General features: G+C 42.2%; 1 protein-coding gene and 1 pseudogene across 2 annotated transcripts in view; both read right to left on the bottom strand.

Moving 5' to 3' along the window:
- Window positions 1–12,081, bottom strand: part of KCNJ4 (potassium inwardly rectifying channel subfamily J member 4) — a 71,131-nt gene that overhangs the window by 22,778 nt on the left and 36,272 nt on the right. The gene's annotated exons all lie outside the window — the stretch shown is intronic.
- On the bottom strand, window positions 2,578–3,711 carry LOC139169019 (endosome-associated-trafficking regulator 1 pseudogene; annotated as a pseudogene).

The following is a 12,081-nucleotide window of genomic DNA, read 5'->3' as shown; positions in this document are numbered from 1 at the left end:
TAGTTTGCTTCTCTCTATTATCTCTCTATCAATGGGAGTTTAATAGAGATTTTTGGCTGTACCCTATGCAGTCTATACTAATTATAGTAGTATCTAAAAACTGTGAAAGAAATAATAAATAATGACTGCTAGTACTATGTACAGAACAGTTGGGTTTACAATATATAAACAAGCTCACAATGAATGCTTCTATGATTGTAGCACTATAGCTTTAAGAGGTAGTGTTGCAAATTGCCATAAGAGGGAGCCAGAAAGCATGATTCTGCTTTCACTGTTCTTTCTGCTGATTCACTGTGACTGATGTAGCAAGCTCTGAGGGTTCGATGGTAGTTTAATGCATTTGTAAGCTGTAATGTATGTCTGATATGTAGGACAAAGAAAGGATTGTAATAATATTATTGTATTGAGAGCTATTGACTGATTAGAATGTGTGTGACCGGACTGTTTAACTTGACAGTGCTATTTCTAAAGTAAACACGATTTTATACAATTTAATGTATCTGTCTTGTACGGCTGAATAATTACTCATATCTCTTGGATATCTGATGGAATCCCACGCATGTCCTTGATAACTCAAGGGTTCTGCACATTCCTTAACAATGACATATTATACCATAAATGCAGAGTACATTGCACAATACAGATGGTCCTTGCTTAATGACCATTTGGTCAGCAATTATACAAAATTACAACAGCACTCAACAAATGGTCATATGATCAAAATGCAGGCACTTAGCAGTTTGGTCATATTTCTGATTGTAGCATGCACTTCAATTCCTACTTCCCTCTCTCTCTCCTCCATCTTTCCCCTTTAGGCTGCCTTCCACTCTACTTCTCTCCTTTTGTAGTACAATCCACTGCCCCACCACCACTGCTGCACCATCACTGCTGCTGCACCAAATTTGCCATTCTTCCCCCCCCCCCTCCTAATTGTTTCTGGGAACAATTAGGGTTGTTAAGCAAGACTACCTGTATTCATTATTATGAGGCCATGTATCAGCAATTGCCCTTGAAAAAAAATAGAATGATGACATGGTAACATGCCAGAAGGAAAAGCACTCCACTGTACACTCCGCATTCGTAATAGCCCTAGCACTTTACAGTTTACAAACAGTCAGCAAATTGCCCCCAACAATCTGAGTACGCATTTTACCAACCGTGGAAGGATGGAAGCAGTAATGGGCTGCTGCCACCAGGGGGCGCAATGGGGGGAGTACTTTTATGCACTATTTATTGAATACTTAATAGTTTTTTTATTGTCCTTCCTTCTCTAGTACCTTAGTATGATCCTTAATTACTTTTAAAATGTTTTTACCCATAAACACTTTAATCATTTATCTAGAACTGAACTTTTATAACAATTAAAGAAAGTTGAGCTATTTGCCTAATCTGTTATCATACTGAACATTGTGGGTTCAATACAAAACCTTAAAATGTTACTGTGCTCCTCAACAAATAATGCTGTCTATCATTTGTCCTTTTCGTGGCTATTCCAATAATGTGACTTAATCCACTGAAGAAGAGTCCAAGCACCTATTTGAAAACTTAATTTGGCCGGTAAGCCACTCCCACCCAGTCACATGACCTTTAAGCCAGCCTCCAGTCACATGATTGTCAAGCCACTCCTACCCGGTCACATGATCATCAAGACACACCCACAAAATAAGCCATATCCACAGTGTGGCAGTAAAAATTTTGGCAGCCCATCACTGGATGGAAGGCTGAGTCAACCTTTAGCAGGTGAAAATTGAACTGCTGACATTAGCCTACAATTCTGCATTTTAACTACTGCACCACCACAGCTTTTAATATTAGTGACATATTCTGAAAAGAATGCTCTTTCTCATTAGAAATAACTCTCCTCCCATTTCTTACTACGCTCTATACAGTGGTACCTCGACATACGAGTTTAATTTGTTCCAGACCCGAGCTCGTAAGTCGATCAACTCGCATCTCGAACGAATGCCTTTAGACTTTGTTTTTCGCACCGAGATAACCGGAAGCAAGGAGATTTTTGTGCCACCTAGTGGAAGCTCGGCTCGTATCCCGAATTTGAGCTCGGGTGTCGAACAGAAATTTCGCTCGCATCCCGGCTCGTAACTTGGAATACTCGCATGTGGAACAGCTCGTATCTAGAGGTACTACTGTATAAACATAAACTATGGAAGGTAGGAGTGGACGGTAGAATTGAAGACTAGGAGTAGAAAAGCCCACCACCACACACACACAAAGTACCATAATGCCAATTTGGATGAATCAACTGTTCTTCTTTCAGCAACTATTCAGTTAAGAAAAAAAACCCCACCTATTTTCAAAACACATTAACTTTGATGCTAACTCTCAGTTTTGAGCAGTAAACCGAAAGAAGTCCTGGGATCTACTATACATTTTGTACAATGTAGCTTTGAAAGAGCAGCCAAGGCATTAAAGTATAAAATTAATATTCCATTATGTAATAAAAGTACTTCTGGGGAAAAGAGAAAGCTTACTTATTTGAAGCCATACATTATGAGAGCAAATGGTTTAAGCCCCAAGAGCACTACAGGAGCATTACACTCATAGGCAAGAGAGCCCCCCCTAAGTAGTTTCTTCTTCCTTTTCGACTTCTGACATTCTACCTACAGATTTAAGCAGGTCAGCCACAAGTGTCAGCGTTTCTGCCCCAAAGACCAACTGGTGAATCGTAGCATGAGCATGGCTGGTGACCCTAAGAAGGTTTTGCAAAGCAATGTCCACATGCTGTTTCACCGCCCCCATATTAGAAGACTGGCCCGATCGCAGGCTTTCGTTCTCTACTTTGTAGCAGGTCAACTCTGCCTGAAGGAAGGACATTTCTTGCTTCATCTTCTCCATATTGCTTTCGGCCTTCAGGGCTCTCTGGGTCATACACTGCAGGTTCTGTTCCGCCTGCTGCATCAGGACTTCCAAGTCTTGAGCCTCTTTCTCCTCCTTGTTCATCGTGGCTTGCAGCGTCCTCTCAAGGTTCCGTACCATCTGGGTCTGACTCTCCGAGAAGTTCTGTATCCTTTTCATCTTCCTCCTCAGCATGGAGTTCTCGTCTCTAAGTTCTTGATAACTCAACTGAGAGGACACGTAATCCACTACTTCCTCGATAGGTTCTTCGTGGGAAGTGTAGCTTTCTGTGACTTTGGCATGCGAAGGGCACCCAATGCATGGTTCATTATCATTGAACGGCCACGAAGAGAACGTTTCAATCCCTGAAAGAATGGTTGAATTGTAATCAAAAGGATCACACTGGGTGACATTACAGATCCTGGATAAATGCGCTTTATCGTAGGAAGAGGGTGGAAATTTTTCTCTCCAATCATCGTCATCATCTGATAAATTAGCAGAAACTGTTGCCTCTTTGTAGAGTGGCTCCTGAAACTCCAAACTCAAGCCTAAGGGTTCTGGAGACAGAGACACTTCTTCCAGGACGAGGTTCTGCCTGGACATTTTCTTCTTGTTATTTCTGTTTTTCCCTTCGTGTTGTCTTGACGCACCACGATTCTTGTTTTTTACCAGCCCTTTCAAGGAAGAGGTAGGCGGGTCGCTTGAATTTTTCATCTGGTTGTCTCCAGAGCTGCTGTGATTCTTGACGTGGTCTCCTGGAGTAGTTGGAACATGATGGTGGTAACAGGGCTGGATTTCTTCTTCATCATCTTTTAGGGCTCGGGTGTGTGAGCAGCTGGCAAGAGGTGGGCGTGGCATTTTAGACAGACAACCGACATCTAGAACATTTGCATCCTTCCCAAGACAGCCCCAAGATAGCTCCCAGTTCTTCTCCACTGGTTAAACCAGCCCTGTCGACTGTAGAGCCAGTGGTGTTGGCTTCAACACTATTTAATGGCCTATTGAAGCATCTGAATTTAATCCTTGTTATGTATGTGTCTCTTTAACAGTGGAGGAAGCAGAAGTTACCATGGATCTATGATGTCATCGGCTGTCAGTACTTCATTTTGTGACTTCACAGGCTGGAGAGAAATGTATAATTAGAATAGCTCTCACAACATTTTTCTCTGCTTGCTGAAATGCTGGAGTGCTGAGGCCACTTGTAATATGACCATATCCTCAATTCCATTAATCTTGAATAAATTGCCATTCCTTCCCTACCTACAGAATTAATAATCTAGAATAATGGCTCATTTAAAATATATGATACTGACAGGTAGGTGAAACCTGATTTGATTTAGGTTTCAGAAACCTCTCTCTCCCTCTCTCGCCCACCCTCTTTCCCTCCCTCCCTCTCTCTTCCTCTCTCCCTCACTTCCTCCCTCGCTTCCTCTCTCTCCCTTTGGAAATGCCATTTATTTATCTATCTATCTATCTATCTATCTATCTATCTATCTATCTATCTATCTATCTATCTATTGGATTTGTATGCCGCCCCTCTCCGTAGACTCAGGGCGGCTGACAACAGTGATAAAAAACAGCATGTAACAATCCAATACTAAAACAACTAAAAAAAAACCTTATTATAAAACCAAACATACATACATAGAAACATACCATGCATAAATTGTAAAGGCCTAGGGGGAAAGAATATCTCAGTTCCCCCATGCCTGATGGAAGAGGTGGGTTTTAAGAAGCTTACGAAAGGCGAGGAGGGTGGGGGCAATTCTAATCTCTGGGGGGAGTTGGTTCCAAAGGGCCGGGCCCACCACAGAGAAGGCTCTTCCCCTGGGCCCTGCCAAACGACATTGTTTAGTTGACAGGACCCGGAGAAGGCCCACTCTATGGGACCTAACTGGTCGCTGGGATTCGTGCAGCGTGAGTTGAACTGCTGTGGTCATCTATTCTTCACCCTTATCCTTGGAAATGTTCACCTGAGAATAACAATTTAATAGAGATCCCTAGATTCCAACCACCCCACATTTTTGACAATTCCCAAGAGGAACATACAGTGTGTGGCGTATGCAATATATTCAAATATTAATTTTGGCTGGTACAACTGCAGGCTGAAGTTAAAACTTAGATGTGGATTTGAAAGAGTTTACTTTTGAGTTAGAATAGGCTTAGGTTAAATCTGTCTGACTAGAAACAATTTTTGCAAGCTGTTCTTCTCTATTTTGTTGGTTTTATTTTGTCAAATATGTCTATCCCCTTGCTTTTCTGTGTATTTTTCTTTATTTACTTTATATATTTTTTATGTTTCTTTATTTACTTTTTTGTGTCTTCATTTATTTTATTTGTTTTGTTTTGTCAAGTAACTCCCCTTGCTTTTCTGTGTCTTTGTTTTGTTTTTTATTTCCATTTTATGTTGCTATTCCACACTGTTGCACTCCTTCTCCAAACTCTGATAATTAAATCCCATCCTTTTTTGTTGTGGTTAGCTGTGGCCCCGCTCCTGCCCCAAGGACTGTGGATGCGGGGGAGACATCCACATGCCGCAGGCCTGTTTTGCTCCCGGTGGAATCTGCTGATGAAGGCTCCTCTGACCAAGAAGACATGAGTGACAGGGAGGAAGAGAGTGTGGCAGACAGGTCAGAAGGAGATCAATTATCTAGCTCCTCCTTGGATTCGGAACAAGAGTTAATGATACAGCCACGCATGCGGAGAGCGATGCATAGGCAGCAACAACTGAGAGATTATTATCAAAGAAAATGAGGCCACCTGTGGTTGGGTGGGGCTGTGGTAATTAGTGAGGCTGCTATAAATAGCAGCCTGTGGGTTTGGCCATTGTGGAGGATTATCTGATCGTTATGTTTCGTGCCTGCCTTGCTTACTTCGACCTTTGTGCGTTGATTTTCCCCCGCTTTGAAACTAAACCAGAGCCAAGTGTGTTTCACTTTGTGAAAGAGGGACTGTGAATTGCCTCACAGCTGCAAGCTAAGTATCTCAGAACTGATAAGGGACTTGTACAAATTACCAATTTGTTTGGAGACGAGTGCTCTTTGCTATACAAAAAGAGTGCTTAGTTTATTTGAATTTTCAGTATAAAGAACATTGTTTTGAATTTTCAAACGTGTGTGTGTCTGAAATTTGTATCTGTGAATTTTCGGGAGGAGTCTACCAGAGAGCTTGACAGAACAGTTTTTAAAGTGCAAATACAATAACCAAACATGTGCTATTCAAATGATGCTTCTATTTTTTATTATTAATTTGATCTCATTTTAATTTTTGTAAAATTGAAGGCAGTGTATACATAATACCCCATTTTTAATTTTCCTCAGAATAATAACCCAGTGGGGATAACTCCCAAAAGTATCCCAAAGATGCTTTTCCAAAAGGCAAGTGGACTTTCTTGGTTTTCTCCTCGAAAACATTTCACTTCTTATCCAAAAACCTCTTCAGTTCTGGGGAAAAACACAAGAAAAGGAAAAGTACTTTGTGATACCTGGTGGGTTGATTTCAGTTTGGTCCGGTTCTGTGAACCTATAGTAGCGGCAATGGGAGACTCCGCCCACCTGCCCAGGATGCTTCTGCACATGCCCAGAAGTTTCTGCACGCACACGTGTGCAAACTGGTAACAATTTGGAACCTGGCTATACCCATAATCTGAATAATTGAGAATCTCCATAGACATTTTTTCCAAAGCTGGTTTCATGCTGACAAGAAGATTAAAACTCATAATTTCATAATTTATAAACCTTAAATACTACCACGGTTCTTTTGAATGCTAGTTGGTACTGGCATTCAAACAATGGGATAGAATTAAGATCCTAGAGTAGTAAAATCTCTAAGATTTCTTTAGAGGTTATATAATAGGAGAACTGGTTAAGGCAATTTTGTAGAACAGTAATTAGATGCAGTAATTAAATCAACTTTTATTAGTATAAGAATAACATGGTGGTGGGGGGGGGAAGCAATGAAGAGATTTCATATCTGTGAATTGCACATTTGGTTGGGATGTAGTTTTTATGCAATTTTCACAGAAATTCCAAACCCAATGTTTGCTCAGTTATTACAGTGTTCCCTCGATTTTCGCGGGTTCGAATTTCGCGAAAAGTCTATACCACGGTTTTTCAAAAATATTAATTAAAAAATACTTTGCGGGTTTTCCCCCTATACCACAGTTTTTCCTGCATGATGACGTCATGTGTCATTGCCAAACTTTTGTCCGCCTTTAATAAATATTTTTTTAATAAACTTTAATAAATAAACATGGTGAGTAATAATCTAAACGGTTGCTAAGGGAATGGGAAATTGCAGTTTAGGGGTTTAAAGTGTTAAGGGAAGGCTTCTGATACTGTTCATAGCCAAAAATAGTGTATTTACTTCCGCATCTCTACTTCGCAGAAATTCGACTTTCGCGGGCTGTCTCGGAACGCATCCCCCGCGAAAGTCGAGGGAACACTGTACTATAGTTTACACAACATGTTAATCTATGTATCCCCATCTTGCCCAACATGTTATCTTCGAACTGTTGTTTGGATTACATCTCTTATGTTGACTAAGAATTCTGGATGTCACAGTCCGGACAAACTGGGAGAAATCAGCCAAGGTGGCCCAGTGGTTAAAATGCAGTATTGCAGGTTAATTCCTCTGACTGCCAACTGTCAGCAGTTTGGCAGTTCGATTCTCAGCAGCTCAAGGTTGACTCAGTCTTCCATCCTTCTGAGGTCAGTAAAATGAGGACTCAGATTGTTGGGGACAATATGCTTACTCTCTGTAAACTACTAAAATTAACTAAGGTTTCATTAGTCCTCTACTAACGTCATCAGAGTGTTAAAATCCCCATTGAATCAAATGTCTTCAATGGGAATTTTAAAACTGATGATGTTAGTAGAGGACTAACAAAAGCTTAGTTAATTTTAGTAGTTTTTAATAAATTTTAAAATGTTCCGGAGATCATAATGGCTGTTGTCTCTTCATGTATGTATGTATGTATGTATGTATGTATGTATGTATGTATGTAAGAAATAATAGAAAAGAAGGTATAGTAATAGAACATATCAAGGAAAGAATAGAAGAGATATAGGAATAGAAGAAAGGTTTAGGAGATATAGGAGAGCAATAGGACAGGGGACGGAAGGCACTCTAGTGCACTTGTACTCGCCCCTTACTGACCTCTTAGGAATCTGGATAGGTCAACCATAGATATTCTAAGGGTAAAGTGTTGGGGGTTGGGGGATGACACTATGGAGTCCGGTAATGAGTTCCACGCTTCGACAACACGCTTCGACACGCTTCGACAACACGCTTCGACAACTGCTTAGAAACAGCTGTAAAGCACTGTAAAGTAATATATAAGTTTAAATGCAATTGCTATTGCTATTTCAAAAGACTGGGGAGATAGCAAGATACAAATAAATGAAGCTATCAAAAAATGCCAAGCATGTGTTAAACCAGGATCTTGGTTTGTTCAGCCAAGTGGCATATGAAAGGTACAGAGAGAGGAATGCAACCAAATGTGTGTTTTAAAAAATAATTATAAATATACCAAAACTAGGCCAACAGTCTCCATCTGTCTTTACGGTCGTTATCAATAGACTGATCTCTTTAGGTTATCTCATGCCATTCTGCTTAAATAGCAATTGTATAAACACGTCTCTAATTGGATACATTGAGGAAAGAAGAGGGTGTGATTTCCCCCCTCTCTTTTCGTTAATAGTCATTAGAAAAGTACCAAAAAAAAAAAAAGCCCACCCCCAAAACAAAACAAACGATTGGAAGCAAAACCATCTCCAGAGCGTGACTCAGAGCTATTCATAGCTCCATAAAGCCAGCTGCAGTATCAGAGACAGAAGGGTTCTGCCCGTATTATTATTTCAATTACCATCTGAATTAAAAGTTTGAGCCACGATCAGCCCACATGGTAAAGGGAAGGAGAGAGAAAAGGCAGAGAAGCAAAGGAGGCTCACCAAGGCCTACTCGGTGACACAATTGACATGTGGCAAAGGTAAAGTTCACAAAGACACAGCCTCCCCCAGCTGCACACCACTAGTAGCACAGAAAGTCAGGCTAATCTCTCCCCTGAACATCACAGCCTGCAAATTTTATGGCTGCAGAACAGAGATGGGTTCCACCCAGTTCACCCAAACTGGTGAAGTCATAATAATGTAACATAACTGGTTTGGTCGGTGCTGATCCATGGGCACCCCCATTTTAAAAAAATGGATTTTTTTTCCTGCTTCACCCGCTTTTTTGTGCATATTTTATTTTATTTATTTATTTATTAGATTTGTATGCCACCCCTCTCCGTAGATTCGGGGCGGCTAAGAACAATAAGAAAAACAGCATATAACAAATCTAATATTTAAAATAACTTAAAAAAACCTTATTAAAAACCAAACAAGCAAACACACAAACCTACCATGTATAAACTGTATAGGCCTAGGGGGAAAGGATATCTCAGTCCCCCCATGCCTGACGACAGAGGTGGGTTTTAAGGAGCTTACGAAAGGCGAGGAGGATGGGGGCAGTTCTGATCTCTGGGGGGAGCTGGTTCTAGATGACCGGGGCCGCCACAGAGAAGGCTTTTCCCCTGGGTCCCACCAATCGACATTGTTTGTCGACGGGACCCGGAGAAGGTCAACTCTGTGGGACCTAACTGGTCGCTGGGATTCGTCATTCATGCCCTCATCACCTCGAGGCTCGACTACTGTAATGCTCTCTACATGGGGCTACCTTTGAAAAGTGTTCGGAAACTTCAGATCGTGCAGAATGCAGCTGCGAGAGCAAACATGGGCTTTCCCAAATATGCCCATGTTACTCCAACACTCCGCAGTCTGCATTGGTTGCCGATCAGTTTCCGGTCACAATTCAAAGTGTTGGTTATGACCTATAAAGCCCTTCATGGCACCGGACCAGATTACCTCAGGGACCGCCTTCTGCTGCACAAATCCCAGCAACCAGTTAGGTCCCACAGAGTGGGTCTTCTCCGGGTCCCGTCAACCAAACAATGTCACTTGGCGGGACCTGGAGGAAGAGCCTTCTCTGTGGCGGCCCCGACCCTCTGGAACCAACTCCCCCCAGAGATTAGAATTGCCCCCACCCTCCTTGCCTTTCGTAAGTTGCTTAAAACCCATCTCTGCCGCCAGTCATGGGAGAACTAAGATACACTTTTCCCCTAGGCCTTTACAATTTTATGCATGGTATGTTTGTATGTATGATTGGTTTTTATATAATGGGTTTTTAACTGTTTTTTAGTATTGGATTTTGTTATACTGTTTTACTGCTGTTGTTAGCCGCCCCGAGTCTGCGGAGAGGGGCGGCATACAAATCCAATAAATCAATAAAATAAATAAATTCGTGCGGCAGAAGGCGATCCCGGAGATATGCAGAAGCCGAGTTTCCAGCACTCTGCATGTGTCACCATCATGGTTTGAGACTTCTTCTTTTTTTTGCCACTGCAAATGTGCATGCAAAGCACTCATGCGCCCACACAGTGCAGGAGGAAGTGGACCGGCAGCGAGGTAAAATAGAACTCACCCCTGCTGCAGAAGCTATAGCACTGTTTCTGGAGAAGCAGCTAAGGGCACAGAAAGCATAAGTTAAAAACTGAAATGGCCACCAGAATCTTCAGATAATCCTCCGTAGTCTGTCTTCTTGAGTCAGTCAAACTGTAGAGGGCATGGAAAGATTTTAGCTAGAATCCCTGATTAATTGTTTTAATTGAACTGTTGTAATTATGGAAATTTGCAGTGCAACCATTTACTTGGATGAGTTCAGGGGTGGGCTACTGCCCGGACTGGGGGGAACGCAGTGGAGTAGCAAAAATGGAGCTCCACCCCAGAGTCCCCAATTTGCACTGAAAGATGTTGAAAGAAAGTGCAGGGCGTCCTGTATAAGCCACGCCCACAGTGTGTTAGTAAAAAATGCGGTAGCCCTTCACTGGATGAATTGATAAAGTCCATTTGGTATTCCCAATTACACATGTATAATACTTATAGATTCCCAATTATAGATGTATGTATAGAGATGTTATGCTACTCTACAATATGTGTCTGCCACTTTTGCTTTTGGCTTCGCCTTTGTTAGAACCTAGTCATTGTGGTTGATAGCTCAGCCTTGTATGTCATTATTTATTTCTTAATCAGATTTATTAATCAGATTTGTATGCCGCCCCTCTCCGCAGACTCGGGGCGGCTCACAGCAATAATAATACAATGTAAACAAATCTAATATTTAAGTTAATTTAAAACCCCAATTTAGAAACCAATCATACATACTAGCATACCATGCATAAATTTTATAAGCCTAGCGGGAGGGAAAGTATCAATTCCCCCATGCCTGACGACAGAGGTGGGTTTTAAGGAGCTTACGAAAGGCTAGGAGGGTGGGGGCAACTCTGATATCTGGAGGGAGTTGGTTCCAAAGGGTCGGAGCCGCCACAGAGAAGGCTCTTCCCCTGGGTCCCGCCAAACGACATTGTTTAGTTGACGGAACCCGGAGAAGGCCAACTCTGTGGGACCTAACTGGTCGCTGGGATTCGTGTGTCAGAAGGCGGTCCCGGAGATATTCTGGTCCGGTGCCATGAAGATGCAGTGGCCATTATGTCTTGCTAAGCCATGGTTAAAACAGACTGTGACTTAGGATGAAATGCAAAACCACTGTCACAGCTGAACACTCATCTCACTCATTCAGAACACATTTTCTTGCCTTTCACTTACTGCATCACATGGTTTATGGTTTGATGTACTGTATCAACAAACAATAGGCCTACTATGGTGTAGTGAGAAGTGAAGCCCAGGCAGTGGTGGGATTCAAATAATTTAACAACCAATTCTCTGCCCTAATGACCAGCTGGGTGGGCGTGGCCATGGTGGGTGTGGTCATGGGGTACGACAGGTAGCACTCAGCCTCCTGCACCTCCATGGGAGCAAAAATGGGCTGGGGGGGAGCGCACCACCACCACCCCGCATTCCCAATACCATCAACCATGGTATTTGTACTCTGTATATTGTCTATTGTGAGCTGCTCCAAGTCTTCAGAGAGGGGCGGCATACAAATCTAATAAATAATAATTCCATTTTGGGCCTAGTGGGCCCGCCTGTAGCCTCTTGGAACCGAAAATGGGCTGTGGAGGCCCATGCCACACCCCTCAGGCCCCATGTTTGGCCTAGTAGGCAACTCTCCCCAGAGATTTGTACCACCCTCACCCTCCTGGCCTTTCAAAAGGCTTTAAAACACGCCTTT

The sequence above is a fragment of the Erythrolamprus reginae genome, chromosome 6 (genome assembly GCF_031021105.1).
Source record: "Erythrolamprus reginae isolate rEryReg1 chromosome 6, rEryReg1.hap1, whole genome shotgun sequence".
Classification (NCBI taxonomy): Eukaryota; Metazoa; Chordata; class Lepidosauria; order Squamata; family Dipsadidae; genus Erythrolamprus; species Erythrolamprus reginae.
This window is presented reverse-complemented; position numbering and strand designations above follow the sequence as displayed.